General features: G+C 33.0%; 1 long non-coding RNA gene across 1 annotated transcript in view; it reads left to right on the top strand.

Moving 5' to 3' along the window:
- Positions 1-19288, top strand: part of LOC308553397 — a 66816-nt gene extending 47528 nt beyond the window's left edge. The window contains exon 4 of the long non-coding RNA XR_013998241.1: positions 17344-19288. This is a non-coding gene — a long non-coding RNA (uncharacterized lncRNA). The remainder of the gene's footprint in view (positions 1-17343) is intronic.
- Positions 19289-23268: the final 3980 nt, after the last annotated feature.

Below are 23268 nucleotides of genomic sequence, written 5' to 3'. Positions count from 1 at the left end.
TTCTAGTAATGTGCCTGCAGAGCAGACTGCCCGATCAGGGCCAAAAGGCCGACACTTAGACCCCACAGAGGCACATGACATTGGCAAGAGCTAGGGCAGCCCCTCAGCAAGCGAGCAAAGGGCATCATATGCTCATGTTCCAGACAAGAGGGGCTAGGAGAACAAGTAGCTTTCAGGCGGTAAGACAGAGAATCTCAGAGAACAGAGGTCATGGTGCCCCCAAACTTTTCACATCATCTCTGCCAAACAGCAGGCTCATTCATGAATGAAGAAATAGAAATCATGAAAGGCTGAGAGACTGATCAATTTTATCCAAAAGGAACAGAAGTTCATGTTTGAATTATGTATTGAGACTAAGTTATAAACCAGACTGTGCGCGTATGTTGGAATGAACGTGTTGCTCTTGAGAAAGCTCCAGGTAGATAAGCAGCAGTTGCAATTTCTATATTTACATCTTGTAATATGAGTTAAAATTTGTGATTTGCTATATGCTCAAATGGTTTTCAAGGTCTGTGTGGAGAGAGCAATAATTGGGTGAGTAAAATAGGTATTCCCAAGTCTAACACGTAGTAAAGAAATCAATTCTAGATCTTTAGGTCAATAATATGAAGAATAGGTTTTACAATACCAAAAAATTATCCACATATGTTAATTATCTACAAAAAACACCATAAATTCTCTTGGGTTGCATGACATAATTTATGTCTTTTAGCATTTTCCCCCCAGATTTTTGTTGTATGTTATTTTCAAATATATTTTATTTCCTCCTCCATGATCTGCTATTCTGTTGTCTATTGCTAAACTATATTTAATATATGTTTTGCAATACATGCATCCTGAGGCATTTTGTGTGGCTTCTGGGGTCTTAGCTATGTTCCCCAAAATGCCTTCATAAAAAGACAAAAACCTGCCCTCTCCAGTTTGGCTCAGTGGTTAGAGTGTCGAACCTTGAGCTGAAGGGTCCGGCTTGGGTTCAATTCTGGCCAAGGGCAAGTACCTCGTTTGCAGGCTCCATCCCCCACCAGGGGGCATTTGGGAGGCAACCACTCAACGTGTCTCTCTCACTTCAATGTTTCACTTTCTCTGAAAAGCAGTGGAGGAAATATCCTCCGGTGAGGGTTAAAAAAAAAAAAGACAAAATCCTTTGTGAACCTAAGATGTAATGAATTATACCCAACCAGGGAAAGGGCCGGGTATCTGTTTTATTATTTGATATTATTATTATTATTATAAATATACACCCCTTATAATTCTTGTCATTAGATAAATTTGGGAAATTCTCTCCTAAAAGAAAAATGCAAGAAAAATACATCAGTTAATGTCTCCATAAGCATCCCTCATGTGCTGATCAATGTCAGCACTTTTCCCATGAAAGTTTCTAAAACAATTCTTAATTTCACTGGATAAAGAGTCATAACTTTAGCTGCTTATGTTCCTTAAGCCTTCACATGGAGTGCATGAGACTGGCAATCTTGGTGTGGTAGCTACTGGTTCTGGACTAGGCTTGCTGTCCTGGGAGCTTAACTGCTGCTCGTTTAGAGATAGAAAAGTATTAGAAGTTGAGCAGTTTTCAATGTGACTTGAAAAGAATCAGGTATCCTTCTTGCAAACTAGTCCTTGTTAATCTTTCGGCCCCTATCCTTTATGAGAAATACGTGTGAGGTTCTATAAGCACTGATGTATCCTGCATTATTTGAACTCATCCATTGGTCTTGTAAATATCATAGAAAACAATAGGGAGGTGGAGGTGTATTTCAGAGCATTACTATATACTAATACATAAATCTGCCCAGAACTCGGTTGTGTAATGTCATTTTACCAAAGGACATCATTGCATCTGTATCTAAATTACTTTACATGGAATCCTACAATTTATATTTTTTTCTGAAATTCACTTTAAGGAAAATTATTCATTACCAAGCTTCCAGTAAATTTTTCAACACTTCAATTTTACTAAATGCTATTTTTACTTTTATTCAGTGTTCTAAGAGATTACTATACTATTTAAGTTAATAATGACTCAATAGCCCTGGGAGTGTGACTCAGTGGATAGAGCATTGGCCCATGCACTGAAGGGTTGTGGGTTAGATTCCTGGTCAAGGGCATATACCTAGGTTGCAAGTTCCATCCCTGGCTCCAGTCAGGGTGCGTTCGGGAGGCCACCAATCAATGTGTCTCTCACATTAATGTTTCTCTCTCTCTCTCTCTCTCTCTCTCTCTCTCTCTCTCCCCCCTCATCCTCCCTCATTCCCTTCCACTCTCTCTAAAAAAATAAACAAAACAAAAAAACAAACAAAACAAAACCCTGAAAAATTTTTTTGGGTGAGGATTAACAAGATAATGATAATAATAATGCCTGAATAAAAAAATCTAACAATTTTAGCCTTTCCTTTATATAGTGATGATTATGCTTACTTCTGGAACCATGAAGAAACAGCAGCAGCAGAACAGGAGCAGTGTGTGCAGCCCTGTGCTGTTTATACACTGGTACTCTATCTAAGGGAGACTATGAATTACTTCCTTATACACAAGACTTTATAAATTGTAAAAATATGTTTCTACTATGTAAGAAATTTCAACATTCAGAAAAAGTTTAGAAGCCAGAATACTGTATCCTGTTATGGAGTTTCTATTTAAATTGTGATAAATGTTATTCTAAATCATTATATAGAATTGTTTTGTATATGTTTTATAAATATGTTGTTTACTATTTAGCTAATATAATGATATAAACAAATAACACTGAATCATTTATAAAATAATATAGCTAACACTTGATATAATGCTTACTATGCCCATAAAGTGTTTTGTCTACCTTCCTTAATATTTTTGTGTCACAAGAAACTAGGTTATTATTGTCTCAAACCTCTGTAAAGTCTATGTCACCAAAAACATCCAACTTCAGACTGGGAAATGTATCAAATTGCCACTGCCATGTTTACTGCACCATTCAAAGATGCTTTGAGTCCAACCTCTAAGAGTCTTCTTGACTGGTTGTACTCTGAACTCAGAAACTTGTTTTATTTATGGTCCTCTCAATCACTAAATCTTTGTTTCTTTTTTTTTTTTTTAACATATTTTTATGGATTTCAGAGAGAGGAAGGGAGAGGGAGAGAGAGAGATTAGAGCATCAATGATGAGTCATTGATTGTCTGTCTCCTGCATGCCCCCGACTGGGGCTTGAGCTCACAACCCAGGCATGTGCCCTGACCAAGAATTGAACTGTGATCTCCAGGATCATGGGTCGATGCTCAACCACTGAGCTACGCCTGCCAGGCTGTTTCTCTTTTTATTTTATGAAAATAAAAATATATTTCTGATTATTTACAACATCCAGAAAATATCTAATACTACCAAGATTCATCAGATGATTGAAGCAGTCATTCAACAACAAAAATCTGCTGGGGGGAAAAATAGACTTTTCTAAATTGTTCAGTGGGATGCTTGGCTACCTTTGAATAAAAGGGATGACTGACCAAGATGGCAATTTTTTCTTGCCAGGTCCAAGATAAGAACAGCCCTCCCTTTAAGCTGAATATCCCATCAGTCTGTTCATGGATCACACAATGGTCTTACCTTGAGTAATGCTTTGAATAACAAGGTACATGCATTTTTTGAGACATATTTTTTGCCCATACTATGTATTCATCAGTTTTAGAAGAGTAAATAAAATTAAATTATGATTTTTAAATGGTTTATAAAAATAAAAGTATTTTTCAATATTTATAATAGCAATACTTATTGTATTAATTTTTAAAAATTCAAATTTCATCTTATATCTAGTAATATATTTTAGGTAAAGAAAAATATTTAACATTATATACCAAGTTCGGATAATTGTACAATTATTAAAACAGATATTAAAAGAAAAAAAAATACCTTCCAAGATTTATTTTAATGTAAATGTCTTAGAAATTGATTCATCACAAAAATTATTATTGTATGAGCATATTTTGGGGAAGATACACACAGGGTTACTCCTTTAAGATGATTGAATATCTTCATAGTGCTTATTCAGATGGGAAGCATTACCTAAGTGATGTTTAAAACATGACAAGCCCCAAGGTGTCCTCTGGGATAAATTGTAGACTGGAATAGTTCTCAGCTGTTAACCTTTGCCCCTGATTTATACTGCATTTGATTATCTCAACCACATTCTCATTCTTTCTCTCAATTAAACCTAACCTTATTTTTCCTTCCCAAACTGTATATTATTCATTCCAGGATCTTCAAAATCTTGTACATCTGGACAATCGTATGGACTTATCATAGTTTGAGGTTTCTGATCTGGAGGAATATTTTTATTCTTCTCAGAGAATTTGAGTTGATACAGAAAATGTCTATGGATGTGATTAACTAATGAACTGATGTGACAGGAGTGATTATGTCAGAACACTTTAGTCCTGTCCAAAGCTTTCCCCTGATCAAATACTATAGCTTCTTGTACCTCCAATATTCTAGCTGTGCAACCCAATATAGGACTATGTTTTCCAATTGTAAGAAAATAGGTAATTTCAATTCACTAACTTCTGATTATCTGTGTTGGTGTCTGAAATGATTTCTATGCTGATACTTAATACTCTTTTGGATCCTGTGATAGCAAATCTTTCCATAGGAGAGAGAAAAAGGGTGAAGGTAGCAGATGTGAGCCTCTTTCAATTTGGGCTTGATTGCTACTGAAACTACTTAAGAATCAAGAAACTGAATTTTATATCTGCATACCTTCTGTATATAATGAAGCTAATTATTCTAAAAATAATTGAGCTGACATTTCTGTGGAAATACCATCAAACCTGATTGTCATAATCTTTGAAAAGACAAGGTTGAAGTTTAAATGATTATTTCTTATTTATAGTACAATAATTTAGCAGAGACTGAAAATTACTTTGTAGGTTTAGAATAGATGTTAATCAAATCCAAACAAGATGTGAGAAAATAATTGGAGTTTAGGGTGTGGGTTTAATTAAAGGGTGCTTAAGAACCTGCATAACCCATTTATTTATGTAAAAAATACACATAATAACCTTTAAGGAAGTTTTGGTAGCAAATGTCTGACATTCACAGAACCTCGTGGGTATTTTACACACTCAACAATCACCCAACAAAAACAAAGATATTATATTTCTTTCTTTCCAAAAGTGGAACATAATAAGAGATAAGTTATGCCTTGTACTAGTCATGCAAACTTAATATATACAATAGCACAGATTGAAAAGCAGTTTTTCTCAATTTGGTCAGTAGGCAACCTGATTATGAATAATATCTGGAGCTTATTTAAAAGACAGGTCTATGAGTCTCATCAGAATACTTATGAAATCTGGAATCTGGGTCTTATTTTACAAGAACCCCAGAAGATTCCTGTGAACACAAAAATTTGAGAATCATGAATGAAAGTGATAGAAAAAAATTGAACTTATCCCACTGAGTCCAAATTATATCTGCTAGACAGTAGATGCACAAACCTTGGTCAGTTTATTTATTTATTTATTTATTTATTTATTTATTTGAGAGAGAGAGGTGGGGGGAGAAATATGGATTGCTTGCCTCCTGCACACACCCCACCCAGGGATCAAACCCAAAACTTTGTATATGCCCTGACTGGGAATTGAACCTGCCACCTTCTCGTGTACAGGACGACACTCCAACCAAGTAAGCCACACCACCTAGGGTGGTCAATTTTTTATTCATAAGTAAAATGGATAAATTAACAATTAAGACATCTATCTCACAGAGATTTTTGAAGAACAAAGAAAAAAATTCATATTAAATTGTTACTTGACATATAATATTATTTGTTGTTTGAAAAAATTTTAAGATTGCAAATGGTTACAGTGAAAATATTTTTAAGCAAGAAAAAATACTGTGGTATGTGTAACTTCTTTAAGAATCTAGAGTTTGGTGTTATTACTGCTATAATCTTCGATGTTTTTATTGGTAAAACATTTTCTAACATCTCTACATCTTTCAGCTGTCACCGTTACAACAGCACCTTGATGATTTTGATTCAGTAGTAAAAGATGAGCCTAGAAATTAGAGGTAATTATTCCATATATCTGCCCTTCAATAATGAATTATGGATTTGATCATTTTATTAGCCTTTCCTTGATAACCAAGTAGTAGGTGAGACCACTTTAACTCCTACCGTAAGAAATGACTCATTCTCTAGAGCAGTTTTTTTTTTTTTTTTTTTTTTTAATTCTGTGCAAATGACTTCTAGGAGCAAATGTATATATTATGGTAATGATAACTGAAAAGCAAGCACTATATATGTACATTTGAAGGAAGTATCATTTGGCACATACAGATAAGTCATCATGGTACAAGTTAAGAAGCTACTGGACTGAAGTCTTATGCTGTAATCAGAGTATAAGTAGACAAATTCATATTTATTATGGGTACAAAGCATTAAAAATATTAAATTTAAGGCATTCTAAAACTTTGCCTCTACATTTAACAGAAGCAAATACTTTATATTAATACATATCAATCAATAGGAAAAGGCATAAAATAATTCTAATAGAAATTAGCATTTACCGGTTGTTATACCAATATTTTTTTTTGCTTTTAAGCCATTGGTTCTGGTAATTGTATATATGCATTTATTTATTTGATAAACACATCTTTTCACTTGTTTTTCAAATTCTTTAAACTCATTTGGTCCTCATTTAAGTACTAAATGAAGAGAATAATCCAAGTCTGTCTGTGATCAGTGGTGTAAACTGTATTTTTTTTAATATATATTTTTATTGATTTCAGAGAGAGGAAGGGAAAGGGAGAGAGAGAGAGCTAGATGATGAGAGTCATTGACCGGCTGCCTCCTACACGCCCCACACTGGGGATCGAGCTGGCAACCGGGGCATGTGCCCTGACCGGGAATGGAAGTGAGATCTCCTGGATCCACGATCTCTTGGGTCTGGGATCTCTTGGATCAGGGATCTCCTGAATCCTAGGCCGATGCTCAACTGCTGAACCACGCCTGGCCAGGCTGCAATTTTTTAATTACAGTTAAAGAAACTACCCATTAGAAATTAAACTTGTTTCCTAAATAGTGAGATTAATTTCTGCCCTTCAGGATTAATATTATTATTACTGCTTACCAGACCCTTTTATTCTTTTATTACTAATGTAAGTTATTGATTACATCAGAGATGAACTGTAATTTTAAATGGTAATGATAATTTTGGAAGTGGGGTTTAATGATCTCCTATGACAACGTGAAAACACTAATAATTTGAACCTTACTTTAACCCAAATTCTCTCTCACACACACATTTATGTCTTAAACCAATTAACTTTAGACAAGAAACTAAGGCTTAGAGATGTTAACTAACATCTTCAAAGTCACACATTTTAAGTGACAGAACTGTATTTCTAAGTCAATAAATATTCATTGAAATCCTATTTTTACCCATTATAACATTTGAAATTTTAACTTATTAAAATAGGACTTAGAATTTTAATTTAATTAGCAATATACAAAGAATCAGAAAAACTGACTAAACTCAAATATTTGAAAATTAAGAAACACAGATATCAAAGAAAAACAACAACTGAATGTTAACAAAAATGCAGGTATGGGGAAGTATAATTAAAAACAGCATCTACTCCAAATCCAGCAAACCTCTCCACAAAGGCAGGAAAAAAAAAAAGTTTTAATATTGAATAAACATTAATCCAAAATGTAATGCTCATTGCAGGCTGTCTGCTGAAGACATTTCAAAGATGTAAAGAAACCCCAACTTTTTATATAGCCAAAAATATATAACCCATTACATATATAGTCTCAAAATAACAATATCCAGTCCTTAAACAAGAGGGCCTAATAGCATCACTTGTCATGAACAGTCATCCTAGATTCACCTAGCAATTAGTGTGATCATCTGTTACATAATTGGCTTTATCCAAAGGAAAAACAAGCCTCTCATTATCTTTTTGACAGGAAATAGTTTTGCATCTTGGAGCAAGGTGCCAATCAAAATTAAATGCCTACACAGCCATAGAAAGTGGGAGATAGGGAACTTATCTTATACTTTAATTATCTATGTTGATTTCTCCTATCTTTTTTCTTACCCTTTACATTTATATATAGGTATAATGTACATTAATTATGGCAACCAATCCAACAACTTACATTAAATGAACAAATTTTATAAACAACATCCAGAACACCAATTCTGCATGATTTTTAAAGTAGAGGAGGAAGAAGCACTTTCTAACAGACTTTATAAAGAATAAAAACATATTATCAGCTTAATAGATGCTGAAAAAGCATTTGAAAAAAGTCAACTGCCAAAATTTTCAGCAAATTAAAAATAGAGAGAGACTCCCCAGTAAAGGGCAAGTATAAAAAACACCTATATGTGAACTCTGTATCCCCCATCCTCCACTGCATGGGTATGAGGCTATTATTAGGCTTGTTCACAAAACTTCCTCATTGTCTCCTTCTGTGCTCTCTGGGTCTCCCACCCACTAGAAGAATCTGTCCACTGTTCTCAATGCCACATTGGAAATGGAGCTGCACATACTTAATAGTCTCCATCCTAGAAGATTTATTTTAAGGTTGAACGGTTCCCTCTGTTTTCTGAGTAATTAGGCCTGAGTATGTTTAAATTTGGAAAATGCCACCCAAATTGCCACTGGGCAGGAAGGAAACTGAAGGCAATTGATTCTTGGTGGCTTATTTACGTTATGTAAGTGATGAGAAAACACTGCTCTCTTATAGGCACATACTTCTGGGAAACCAAGTTTCTATACAAAGATCTGCCAAAATGTTCTATCTCTTCACTGTCAAAAAACATTTCATTCTGTTATTTGTAACAAAAGGTATGTTTCTCCTTATATTTGAATTACAAAATGACTAAAACTTTTTGTGAACTTTTCAACTATTTGACAATTCAACGTCTCTCTTTATATAAAGAAATTTATCCACATAAGGTGGGTTAAATATCTAATAAATAGCTAATACATATTTAATATCTAATAAATGCATATCTAACAAAAGAAAACTTGAGATTTGTTATTTTAGCACTTGTCCCTGAGAGACTGATTATACAAGTGGACAATGGCCATACCATGTACAAAAACAGAACTCTGACACATACAATTCTGACCCACAATCTACAGCCCAAGAAGCCAAAGGACAACCTCTGTAGCACTGTGGCAATTGGTCCAAAATGATCAGAACTTAATCATAACTGTCAGTTTTCCTAACATGTTCATCACTTCTAATTCCAGCGTCCAATTTAGGACCAACCACAGAAAGCTAAATATGTTCTTCTAACCAATCACATAGGATGCCTTACTTCTAGTAGGCCACCTCCAGTTTCCTCATGCCAACAACCTCCAATCAGGGCACACCTGAGCCCCTTCCTTCCTTTCTGCCACTATATAGCTTTCTCACCCTGCCTGCCTTTGAGCCTCTGCCAAACACAAGTAATGGCATGGCTCCTTACCTCCCATGGAAAATTCTGCATGAATGGCCCTTCCACGTTCTCATTTGATGGTCCTAATTTATTTCTACATTGCTCACTTGGAGGTAATATACAACCCCATTCTAACCTGGTGAATATGTCTCAACCAACCATTTAATTTATTTTCTATTAAAATCAAACATATTAGAAATGATAACACAAAAGCAATATAATCAAATCATTCCATTGAACATGTTTATGAGATTAGTGCGGGATGACTGGAATTCTTAATGATTATTTATAGATTTACTCAAATTATCAAAAATTAATTTTAATATTAATTAATTATTCATTCAATTACCTTAACTTTAATTTATTTAGATGGGCAAAAACTTCCTTTCAACATTTATTTCAACATTATTTATTAAATATATGAAAATTCTGAATTTGGTTTCCAGAAATACGTTTTTAATAGCATGATGAGGTTTTAAATTTGCACTTTATTACAAATGAAGAAATGTTTAACTTCATACTTGCAAAGGCATCCTCCACTGTATTCCAACATATTTTTAATTCTTATTGTTGTCTTGGTTTCTTTTCTGTCTTAACATTCATACCAGTTGTGTTGCTTTTGGAGTCCTGAGGCTCAGCAACTGTATACAAACACCTTGGGGTAGGTGATCAGCCACAAATCAGAAATCCCATGATGGAGAAACTGTCATCTAACAAGGATATACAGGGAGAAGATTAAGTTCAACTGTTGTGAAAAACAAATTCAAAACAAGGGTATATAAATTATAGAAGGAACTCTGGGCTGAAATGTTTTTAGGCCTTATGATGAAATATAAGAATTAGAGCCACAAGTCATCTCTTGGACACACAGTTGCAGACTTAAGTGTTTTGGATATACAGTTATATATATAATTAGTCCCATCTTCAGTTTCCAAAGTGAGCCTGAGGCATTTCTTCAACCTCATGACATGTTAGCCTGAATGGTATCTTTATGCCTTCCTTTCAAATGTATGAGTTGATTTGAAATGTCTGGTTTTGGAATTACTATGTCATATCTCAAGTTTTCTAAGCCAACTTTTTTACTTCAAAACTATTCTTACCCTTTAATTGTTTAAAAAATATTTTTCTTACATGCTTGAAATGGTATTTTTTATGTTTAGTACAGACTAAAGTACATCTTAATTTTCTTTTTAAATTTTTTCTTTTTTTTTTAATCCTCACTTGAGGATAATTTTCCCATTGCTTTTTCAGAGAGAGTGAAAAGGAGAGAGAGACAGAAACATCAATGTGAGAGAGACTCATCGATTGGTTGCCTCCCACACATGCCCCAACCAGGGCCGAGTCTGCAACCAAGGTATGTGCCATTGGCCAGAATCTAACCCAGGACCATGCCATCCACTGGCCGACGCTCTAACCACTGAGCCAAACTGGGCAGGGCTAAAGTGCATCTTTAAATTAACATCAAATAACATACTCCTAGGAAGTAACTTCTTTCATACTGGAAAGCAAAAAATTTACTTTTCCTAAAGCTATGCCTTCAGAGGCTTAATTTATTTCATTTTAAATAATCAGCTGCTTTTCCAAACTTAACTAACTTTTCTGAAGAATTGTCAAAATAAGATGATTAAGAACTTTGGGGGATTCAGTCTTTATAACTTAGTTCATTAAACAGCCAAAGAAAGGCCTTTGCAGGAAACAATCATAGTAAGCAAAAAATATGTCTTATGATGTGAGTCTGATTTATCCAGAAGGGTAAAAATTTTCCCAAGGGCTCATTTCAAATTAGAGTAAGTTGGTTAAATGAAAGCAAAGCTAAGGAACGAAGCAATAGTGAGAGTCTTCATAAATAATTATAGCTCATTGATTTCCTCTGAACTGGGTCAATATGACTTGACTGATCTTATTTTATGTGAAAATATGTTTGTTGCCATACCAAGGTGATCATAAAAGAAAGTCATTATACCAATCACATTGGACATTCCCAGGTTTCCACCCATGGTACCACCTCCAAGTGTTCTTTGGGAAATCAAGTTCCAATCAAAGTCCCTCCTTGTTGCTCTGGATATGTCCCAGAACTTTTCTGGTACTTTCCCAAGTGTTCTGTTATTCTCTTGATATTCCATGACAGCGTTGATTGAAAAACAAAACAAAACAAACAAAAAACTACTCAGGCTTGCTTCAGTAAATTATTTTGTTATTATCAATGGAAATATTAGGAACTTTGTAGACAAATCCCATTGCAGGAGCATATGGTTCTGCCAACGCCTGCCCAGAGGATGTGTTTCTTTGGAAAGAAAAGCCATTGTTCTACTTTTTGGAAGCTGCTGATACTGGTGATAGAGTCTCTTTTAGTTTGCACTCCTCAAAAAATTATCACCTTAGATATTTCTATACACTCTTTTCCTGAAGCACTTGTTAAATTTTTAAATTGTTTTTTCTGTCATATTATTATTGATTTATAGGAATTCATACTCTATTCTAAATAAGTGCCTCATCAGTTATATCTGTGGCAAATAGCTTCTCACCTGTTTTTCTCCCTTTTTCATTCGTTTTTGTCTTTTAATGAAAAGTGGGTTTTTTTAATGTAGTTCAATTATAAAGCTTTTTCTTAATATTTACAATTTTCTAAGTCTCGATTAAGAACTTTTTCTACTCTAAGTTTATGAAGATATTCTTTGATCTGAAAGATTTATTGATTTATCTTTCAGATTTAGACATACAACAGTAACAAACATTTTACGAGTGGTTTGAGATAGGTGTAAATTTTTTTTTTTTTACGTATGGCTATATAATTGATCTAGCAGCATCCTCAGCACTGCAATACACCTGTGTATTAAGTGAAGTGGGGCTCTTTCTGAACTAGCTGTCCTGATCCATGGGTTTCCTTGCCTATCATTTCAGAAATAAAGCACAGTACTTTGCTAGTGCTATTTTATAACAACATGGTACATCTAGTAGAGTTAATATCTCTCTCTATCTTTAATTCTCTTTATTGTTCTTATTCCTTTGATTCAACTTGATTTGCTAAAAAAAATCTGTAGTTTTGTTTAGGTTTACATTGAATTTACAGATCAATTTAGAAATATGTATATTTTAACCATTTAAATGTTCCAGTTCAAGAATATATTTATATTCCTTTGTCTGTTACCATCCTCTTCAATTTTACTCAACAATATAGATTTCTTACAAACATTTCTTAGATTAGTTCTTGGGTATTTGCTATATTTTGATTTTATCCTGTTATGTTTTATTTATATTTATAACTGATTTCATTTTATATAAATATAATTGATTTTGCATATTTCAGTTGCATATTGATTTTGGTATATTGATCTTGCATCCAAGTACATTGCTAAATTTACTTACTAATTCTGATAATTTATTTTCAGACTCTTATGCAGAACATACACAATTATATCATCTGTGAATAATTGAAGCTGTATTTATTTAAAATTTGTACACTACTTAAATATTTTTGTCTTCTTCATTGACTAACACCTTCAATACAATATTGAATGAAAGTAGTGAATATTATTAATCATTTCTCATTTCTGATCTCAGAAAAAATGAGTTCAACATTTCAGATTAAGTATAATGTTTACTGTAAATTTTATGTACATACTTTCTATTTGAATATAGAACTTCTATACTAAAATTTCTATGTGTTTTAATTGCAAATGAATGTTGTCTTCAAATGCTTTATTTGTATTGCTTGAGATACAATATATGTACTGCTAAGTTATGATTGTTTCTTCTCTTTCCTTATTTTGGTAACATAATACACTTACTAATATTTATTTTAGGGCCTTTTATTGAAGGGCACAAACTCTAGATCTATAACACAGTGAAATATTTATACACTTAATCACCCTATGTAACCAGTATGCGGATAAAGGACTTCACTGAACCCCTATACCCTCTGATGCTTCCTCTAAGTGACTAACCAAACTATGCTTTTAGCTCCATGTATAATTTTGTCTGTTTTTGAACTTTTTGTAAACTGAATCTTAATATTTACTCATTCATTTTTCTACTTTTGTCATTTGAAATTATTTTCTGAGATTTATTTCTATTGTTGCATATAGTTTCAATTTGGACCCTCAATTTCAGAAATTTTCTATGTGTGCATGCATTCTAATTTACTATATTTTCTACCCTGATGATTATTTGAGCTGTTTCTAGTCAGAGGGTTATTATAATAGTGCTATTGTTACTATATGTAGTGCTGGGTGGCATGATTTGCTGACCTTATCCTGCTGTTTATAATCCTGATGGTGGGAGTCTTATTAAATGGCAGTCCATGTTTTTCAGGTTAATCAGAGTGGACAACGGGGTGAAATATTCATGGGAAATTTTTCTAGAAAACATGAAAATGTAGAAGTGAAGAGCATGTATTATTTGTGGGCAATTCTCTATGGTATTTCTATGTATCTTGGGATAGATTTTGACTTGAATTATTTTTTATAGGAGGTTTACTTACTGTACAGCATTAGAAGATAGATATAGTGCCTTCCCACAGAGAAGAAGAAAGATTTGTTTCCTGACCAGGTTAATAAAAATACCACCTCTCTCTAGGGCCAAAGTTTGGCAGTTTGCTTGCAACTTCTTTCAAGAATAGGGGTTTTCTAAGCTAGGGGTTCCTCAAGTGTGAAATAAACCCAGCATCCACCAGGATCTATTTTAGCACCTCCTCATGAAATTTGTGGGTTGTGGGGAGAATATTGGATATGAACATGAAGCTCACACTGCCTGCCATGCTCTCTAATAAAGTTCATTGTTTCTGTCTAAAGAATCTAGTGTTTTCTGACAGCATCTATAAAATTGAGACAGACTAATTTGTTAACTTGCAAGCATGGTATAATCTAGAACCTTTTACAATTTTTGACATATTTCTATTCCATTTTGGGTATTTACTTACTTATTTTTGGTTTACATTCTAGTTTACTCCTCCTCTTTTCACCACTACTAATGCTTCTGAGCTATATTATTGGCTAGAAATCCAGAATATCATAATCATCAATTGTTTGGAATATAGACTTACAGAGGAAAGATATGTAAGTGGAATTTGACCTAAAACTAACACACATTCAACTTACTGAAATTCTGAATCCATTTAATTTTAATATTAGCAAATTTTAGGTATAAAAGTATAAAAGATGTCAGGAATTACCACAATGACCTTGTCTTCCCAGTGACTCCTTGTTCTGAAGAGCAAAGGATTTTATAGCAAGCTAAGTGCAAGTCTCTGGAGCTCCCTTGCACTACCAAAATAGTTCATCAAAAGCAATCACCTCTCTTTGTATTATTGGAATTTAGAGGCATTTAATATAATATATGAGGATGATAATTGTTACTACAATTATTTGGGTCTGAATTGAAATTTAAGAATTCTTAGAAAATGATAGCTCATTAACAAGTAATTGTAGCCTCTGTTCTGAAGATCATTTTGAAGCAAATCAATTTACTCCCTATCATCTTTCATTTCATTGTTGATATGACAATGTTTTTCATTTATCTTCAAAACATCGAATATTACAGTTTGCTTTAACTTAATAGGTATACTACCAGTATACCTTAACATCTTCCCCCAAAGCTAGGCCATTTCTCATTCTTGATACCATTTCTTGATCTTCAGAGATCTTTAGTGTCTACTCATTTCAAAGGACATTAACACATGGACTCAATATATTTATTATATCATGCTGATAAAACTTCAGAGTTCAAATTAATAAATAATTTAAGTGACACAGTAATACATTTGTCAGAGAGTGAAAAATCTGTTCCATACAATAAGTAGAACTTTCATTTCAGGGAAGATTATGTGATTTCCCCACGTTATAGAATTAATTGCTGCACCATTTGCTCACAAACACCAAAAGGAGAGACAATCTGACTCATTCTGTTTACTACGGGATCTGAAAAACAGTCAACCTTAAGAGACTTACAGCAAGATCAGTTTCTCTAGTTAACCCTTTACGACAGGGAGCTGAGTCTGTCACTTGGCCCATTGACACAGCCATTCCACTTCTGGGTACACATCAAAAGAAACCAAAAACACTAATTTGAAAGAATATATGCACCTTTATTTCCATAGCAGTGTTATTTACAATAGGTATGAAAGCAACCCAAGTGCCCAACAATAAATAATTGGATGGAAAAAATTGTGAGATATATATATATATATATATATATATATATAAACACACACACACACACACACAATGAAAAATTAGTCATAAAAGAGAATGAAATCTTACCATTTGTGACAGTGTGAACAGACTTAGAAGGTATTATGCTAAGTGAAATAAGTCAGACAAAGAAAGACAAATACTGTATGATTTCACTTATATGTGGAATCTAAAGAAAAAAAAAATGAACAAACAAAATAGAAACACACTCATAGATACATCGAACAGATTGGTGTTTGCCAGAGGGAAGGTGGTTGGTGGGCTGGGATCAAAAATACAAATTGGCAGTTTTAATAACTATGTATGATGCCAAGTGGGCACCTGAAATATTGAGGAGATTACTTTGCAAAGTACATGATTGTCTGACCCCACTATACTGTACACCTAAAACTAGTAACTAATACAAAACAATATTTAATATAATCTGTAATTGAAAAATAAAATTTAAAAATGCATGCTCTCAGAGCTTTGAATATTGAGAAAATAGATCAGAAATAAATGGCCAAGAAGATTGGTGGTGTGTAGATTAGAGTAGAAGTGACGTAGGGAGCCAATGAAGTGGGACAGTTGGGAGTATCCAAAACAGTCAGTTTCTGTGATAAATTCTTTTGTCAAATTTCACATTGCCTAGCTTTCCTTTTTCCTGATAATTTCCTAAACTTTGTCCTCAAGTTTTTTGAGGATTTTTTGAGTAACTAGATATCCTTACAAAAAATTTCTTTCTGCTTAAGTTAGCTACAGTTCGTTTCTCTTGTTTTCAAACCAGAACACAAGGGGAAAGCATGCCAGTTGCCAAGAAACTAAAGTAAATGCCAATATGAGTGTCCCAAACTGATTTTATCTCATGCAGCATAAGCAAACAAACAAAATAATAATTTCACCAAGTTTTAGCTGTATGCTGAGTATCAAGGAAACAAAAATATGGTAAAAAAGTACAGAAGAAGTGCAGTTCAAGGAACAAGAATTTGCATGGAAGACACAAGCAGAACATGAAGGTCTTGAAGTAGATTGAGAAAGTAGGACATTACCTGGATTAGTACATTAATCCAAGGACACAGGTAATTTGGTTACTAGTCATTTCTTGAAGGCAAAGTGGAAGCGGTAAAGATCTGCCTTAAAATGATACCAAGATCAAATAAATGTTTCACAAATTTGCCTGCATATAAGAATTACTTGGGGGCCTTATTAAAATTTTGAATACAAGACACTCCACTATAGATTCTGGTTGGAGTAGAGTTGAGATGGGTCCAAGGATATCTACACTTTTATCTAAATTCCCAGATAACCTCACAATTCAAAATGCCTGGGATAATTTTGGACCACAAATATTTTGTATGAATTAGAGTACAAATTATTAACAGATGCTAGAAACTCAGATAATTATGATTTAAAGGATACTTTTGCTTATAACAATAACACAATCATGCTTTTGGAAAAGTTTCAAAAAAGAGATTTGACAAAGGCACTCAGATTCACAATGTTGTCTCTAGCTCAACAAACTGGAGAAATATGTTATTTTATTATGTTGCTTGTAAGTAGCTTGGACTTAAAAGTACAGAAAGGGAGAGCTGATTGTCTGCAGCTCCCTGAAACAGTCATACATTGCTTTCAAATTCACTTGGCAAGAATTCAGTCAAAACATCTGCAAGAATTTAGCACTGAGCCATGTATTCACTGATCTCCCTACCTGTTACTCTAATTACTACAGTATAAAATTTTTATTTTTATTCTAGCTCCCTCTGATGTTGCTGGAAGATAAGAGTGAACACAGCAGGAATTAGGAGTCTAAGATAAGAAAGAAACGGAAGAAAATAAGGCAGAAAAACAGAAAATGAACTTAGAAGCTATGTGTCTTCATGTATGGAATAACAGTCTCTCCACATCCTATGTTTTCTGCTTCCAACATAACCTCAAAAGTAATGAAAATTGCATTAAAGTCAGCTAATATAGTGGAAAGGACACTATGATACTCAATAACATATTGAGACAGTGTATAAATATTAAAAGAGTGGAAGATAAGTTTATTATACTGACATACTTCCACACATTTTACTTCTGCTTATTTGCTTTTTAAGCTATATTGCAAGCAGAAGATATTCCAAGATCTCCCAATATTCCTAAACCTGAATGCATTTGGATCAGCTTCAGTAATAAATTCTTTTGTGATAAAACTAGCATGTCAAAGCAGTAAGCTATTTTACACACATATAATTTTGAGGATCTATACAATAATGCTTCAGTAGCATGAATTGACAAAAGGAAAGAAAAAGGAGGAATAAATGGGAGACAGGACACCAAATGATATTTAAGCTCAGAGTCTTATAAGTTGATCTCTTAATTCTACATTATTTCTTGGAGTCTCAAACTTCTGACAGTTGTTGTTTTTTTTTTTAATAAGTGAAAAAACCCCACACAATATAAAGTTCTTTAAGTAAAATTAAACTTTGAAGTTATGCTGCTCAAAATCCAAAGTTTACTGAAACAGTGTCCCCCGTACCTTCTCTTTGGTTTTAAGGCTATCATGTTGGTCTGATGTGGTATCACCATGCAGTGTCAGCATTCAGTGACATCACAGTCCTTCCTGATGCCCTCCAGTACTCCAAGCTCATGGGAAAAGTAGAGTTGGTGTCTCTATGTACATAGACCAAGGAAAACCTAGAGATGGCATCTTAGAGCCTCCTATTGGGCTAAATCACCTATTTTGTGGTGATTTGCTAAAACTGAGCCATACTCCAGTCCTTGGAGCCAAGCACCGTATCAATTAGAATATACTAAAGTACCCTAAAAAATGCACAAAAAAAGTTAATTACAAGTTTTTGAGCATATTCATGTCATACTCTCTTGGGAGTAATCAAAGCTGGGTCTACTTCTTTCACTTTATCATCATTAATAAAAAATAAAAAAAACACTTCCGTTACTGAACAGTTCATTTTATTTCTAAATGATTCCAGATATTTATTTCCAAATGTTGCTAAAATCTTGCAATTAATGAGTAAAACATTTATTCTAAGGATGATTTCCAGTGGTAAAAATGCTGTTAAAAACAGGTTTTTACACTAAGCATTTGGGTATAGCTTCTTTAAAACATTCAAATTGAAAGAAAAAATGAAATGTTTTCATAAAATTAAGCTATATTAATTTTTACAATAATTCTGTAGCCTAATAATGGTCTGTTGTTAACTGTTCTTTTACTTTGTAAATTTGATTCCTAAAGATTTGTCTCTATTCATTAAGAATATTAATATTTTTACAATTTATATTTAAAGGAGTTGCTTATTTATGCTTCAAGTACAAATTTGCTATTTTGATAGTAAGACATGCATCTCAAAATTAAAGGCCATTTATTATTAAAACAAAGGAAAATGAGAGTCTTGTTTAGACTAAAACTAAATATATTGGCATTCTTGGTTTCAAGTGATGGGAATCCTTAAAAGTAGCTTGAAAAATATATTAAATCTCAAACTCCAGGGAAAATTTTAGAAACCATTTTAGAAACCTTTGACAAACCACAATTTGTATGCTACCATTCCAAAATAATTTTTTTCTGTTTAAATCTGTTTATCTTTTTACTGTGTTAAAGTTTGCATTATGTAATGTCAAGTGAGATACCAAAAACTAAAATTTTATCTTTAGTTTCTTTTTTCCCAGTAAAAAAATATATTACTTTCAATATTAATCTACTTCCATAATCTGAATCTTATTGAGTCAAGTACCACCCTTGGTCCAGTAGAGTTTACTAACAAGGAGTTCCCTTATTAAACCTCTCAAGAGAACAGGAACTATACAAGAAAAGATGTTGTGTTAATGTTCCAGGTCTTACAAAAATAATTTTAAGGTGGCATATAACTCACTTTTACCACTTCCTATGTTATCCTTACTTACAAATAATATACATGAGAAAGGTAAATAAGCCCCTTCAACTTACCATGGTTTTACTCAGCTATTTCCTTAAATCCGCCTCTGTAGTTTAACTGAAGAGGGTTCAAATCAATCAAGTTAAACTTTAATAAAGCTAAACAGGATTCAACCCAATAGCATTTTATTTAACTTTCATTTCCTATATTATTGTCCCATTTTCCTATTATATTTGTCTACTTTGAATATGTACATTAAACAAGTATTTTTTTATTTTTATATTTGGCAAAGAAATAATTTCTTGACAAAAATGTTAGACTTGTAAAGGAAACTATTTAAAGTATTTATTACCTAATTGAGCATACTGGTAATTTTCCCATGCAAAGTGATAAAGCAAGTGCTTTCTGTTCAGCACTGAAAATCGCATTTCCTATGTGTCACATTTATGTCTCAGCTAAGAACAGGTGGAAGAAGTCTGCATGCCAAGAAACCTCCCATGGTATTCACAGTTTGAGAGCTTGAACATAAAGGGGATCATTTCACTTGTAAACAGTTTTGCTTTTCATATAATTGACATGAAATTGACAATATATCACATAGGTATGTCCTAGAATATTACCCTTCACAGAATGCAGCATTCTTAAAACTGGCAGCAAATAGTACTTTTAATCTGTAACTTAAAAATTTAAAAAGATAATAAAAGAACACATTGTTAATGGCCAAGCATAAAATATGTATTTTCCTCAATCAGTAAATACGTAGGCTCACACCATAATCACAGCCCCAAATTAATAGCATGAATGTTTTTCTTTACAATATCATAACAGTTCTTGGTACTAAGTTTACATCAAATAAATTTTTATGATAAAGGCTTTAGTGGAATTAGCACTTTAAGAAACTATTTGTTGACCCCTTGTTTCAGTATGAAAGTATAGATGTAAGTAGTCTCTTTGTAGAAAATAAGATCAGAATAGTTTATTTTTTGATCCTTTCTAGAACCTGACCTTGGGCTCCTTATGGAAGGTTGGAAGGTAGAGATGTTATTTCCAGAAGCAGAGCTATTGTAACTGGAGCTATGTTGGAAGAGGGAGATAAAGTGATAGTCATATGCTCTTTAAAAACTTATTTTGCTCAACAAAATATTAGCTAATTAACTCCAACAATGTATAAAAAGAATTATATACCATGACCAAGTGAAATTTATCCCAGGTATGCAGAACTGGTTCAATATTTGGAAATCATTTAATGTAACCCACCATATCAATCAGCGAAAAAAGATCACATGGCTATATCAATATATGCAGAAATAGCATTTGACAAAATCAAAAACCCATTGATGATAAAAACTTTCAGTAATATAGGAATACAGTAAAACATGCTTAACTTGATAAAGAATATCTAAAACAAAACAAAATAAACCAACAAAACAAAAAACACTGCTGGAATCATACAGGGTGAGAACACTTTTTCATTAAGATCAGGCACAGGGCAAGGAGTCCCCTTTCACTGTTCCTTTTCAGCATTGTACTGGAAGTTCTAGCTAATGCAAAAGATGATAAAAAAAAGAAGAAGAAAAAGAAAAAGGAATACAGATTGGGAGGAAGAAGTAAAAATGTCTTTGTTCACAGATGACATGATCACCTATGTAGAAAACCCCAAAGAATTGATAAAAACAGACTGGATACAGTAAGTGATTATAGCTAGGTTATAGAATACAGGGTCAATATATAAAAATAAATCAGTATATATCAGCAATAATCATGTAGAATTTGAAATTAAAATTATAATATCATTTACATTAACACCTAAAAGTGAAATACTTAGGTCTAAATCAAACAAAATATGTACAAAACTTATATGTGAAAAATTGTAAAACTCTGGTGAATGACACTGAGAAAGCACTAAATAAGTGGAGAGATATAGCATGTTCATGGATAGGGAAACTCAATAGTGTCAGAACTTCAGTTCTTCCCAACTTGATCTATAGATGAAATGAAATCCCAGTCAAAAATCCCAATTTTGTGGATATCAACAAATTGATTATATGAAGAGGCAAAAGATCCAGAATAGAAAATATAATATTGAAGAAGGGCAAAGTTTGAAGACTGATGCTACCCAGCTTCAAGTCTACAATAAAGAGAGAGTGTGGTATTGGCAAAAGAAGAGGCAGACAGATCAATGGAACAAAACAGAGAGCCCTGAACCCCCAAATAGATTCATATATAAGCACATAAACATACATAGTTAACTGATCTTTGACAAAATCAGAAAGGCAATATAATGGAGTAGAGATACTGTTTTCAACAAAAGGTGCTGCAAAACTACATATCCACATGTTAAAAAAAAAAAAAAAAAAAGGTATCTAGGCACAGACTTTACACTTTTCACAAAGATTAGTTTAAAATGGATCACCAACCTAAATATAAAATTCAGTGCTATAAAACTCCTAAAAGATAGCATAGGAGAAAACCTAAAAAACTTTAGATACAAGATCAATGAAATGATGCATAAAAAAAAATGGCAAGCTGGACTTCATTAAACTGATAACAAAGTCATAGTGTTGCCATTAGAAAACAAATGTCATTACTTTGAGAATATTCTCACTAGTTAGGATCTCTGGAAATAGACAATGTCTAATAAGGGGTTGGGAAACATACTTATTGGGATCAAAACCTGTGATATTTAGGAGAGGGAAATTTTACACTTGGAACTTTACATAGAAACTACAATGTAAAATCAAAAAATTTAATAAAATGCAGTACCATAAATAGAAACACAGTGAAGGACATAGATCATAGCTCCAACATCTTGAATATTCTTTATAGTTTTCTATTTTGAACTGACTCTATGATAAATAAATAGTGTTGAATTGAGTTTTAGCACAGCAACTCTGGAAGGGAGTAAGACATAACACTATTTCCACACTGATGACCATACATTTACTTAGAACATTAAGTGATATGTGCAATGGTTATTATTACACTTATTCCTATTGTGATTTTGATACTTACTGAAGTTACTCATGAAGTTAAAATTAAAATCAGGTTATGTTTCATTTTAAATAGCATTAACAAGAAACGTGAATAAAAAGTGTTGATATCCATTTTACTCTCTAATTCCTTCCTTTTGTATTTCTGTTTTCCCACCAAATTACAAAAAGGAAACAAAGAAAAAAAATTGTTAAAATACCCGATAATTTAATGATTTGTGTCCAGTGTAATTGTTTGCCATTTCAACATTTTTGTTCCCTAAATCTTATCAGCAGCATTTAACTCTGTATCATTCACTCCTTCTTCAAATGCTTCTACTTTTTGCTTCCAGGAATTAACACCTACCTCATTGGCTGTTACTTCCCAGTCTCTTTACAGGATCCTGCACTAAGGGATTTATGTATATTGGGGATATTTTGGGCTTAGTCTGGAGCCTCATTAATACCTTATTTTCTCTAATTTATCTTGATGAACTCATCACTGTTACAGTTTATATATCATCCACATTTAATGACATCCAAATTTAAATGTTGAGGTCTCACTTCACTTGTGAATTCAAGTCAAAATTTCCTAATGCTAGTCAGTATTTCACTTTCAGCCATAGCTAACTTAACATTAATGTGTTCAAAACAGAACATCCTCCTTAATTAAAGTATGTTCCCATCTAAATTCTTTCTATCTCAGTAAATGGTAAGACTATCCAGACTACTATTAAAGGCAAAACTAGAATTCCAACTGACCATTTAAATCATCAGCTAATTTAGATAACTACTTTCAAAGCAAAAAAACACATTTCTGATGGGGAACTCAAGA

The sequence above is a fragment of the Miniopterus schreibersii genome (genome assembly GCF_964146895.1).
Source record: "Miniopterus schreibersii genome assembly, chromosome: 2".
NCBI lineage: Eukaryota > Metazoa > Chordata > Mammalia > Chiroptera > Miniopteridae > Miniopterus > Miniopterus schreibersii.
Note: the sequence above shows the minus strand (reverse complement) of the source record. Positions and strands in the feature narration are given on the sequence as shown.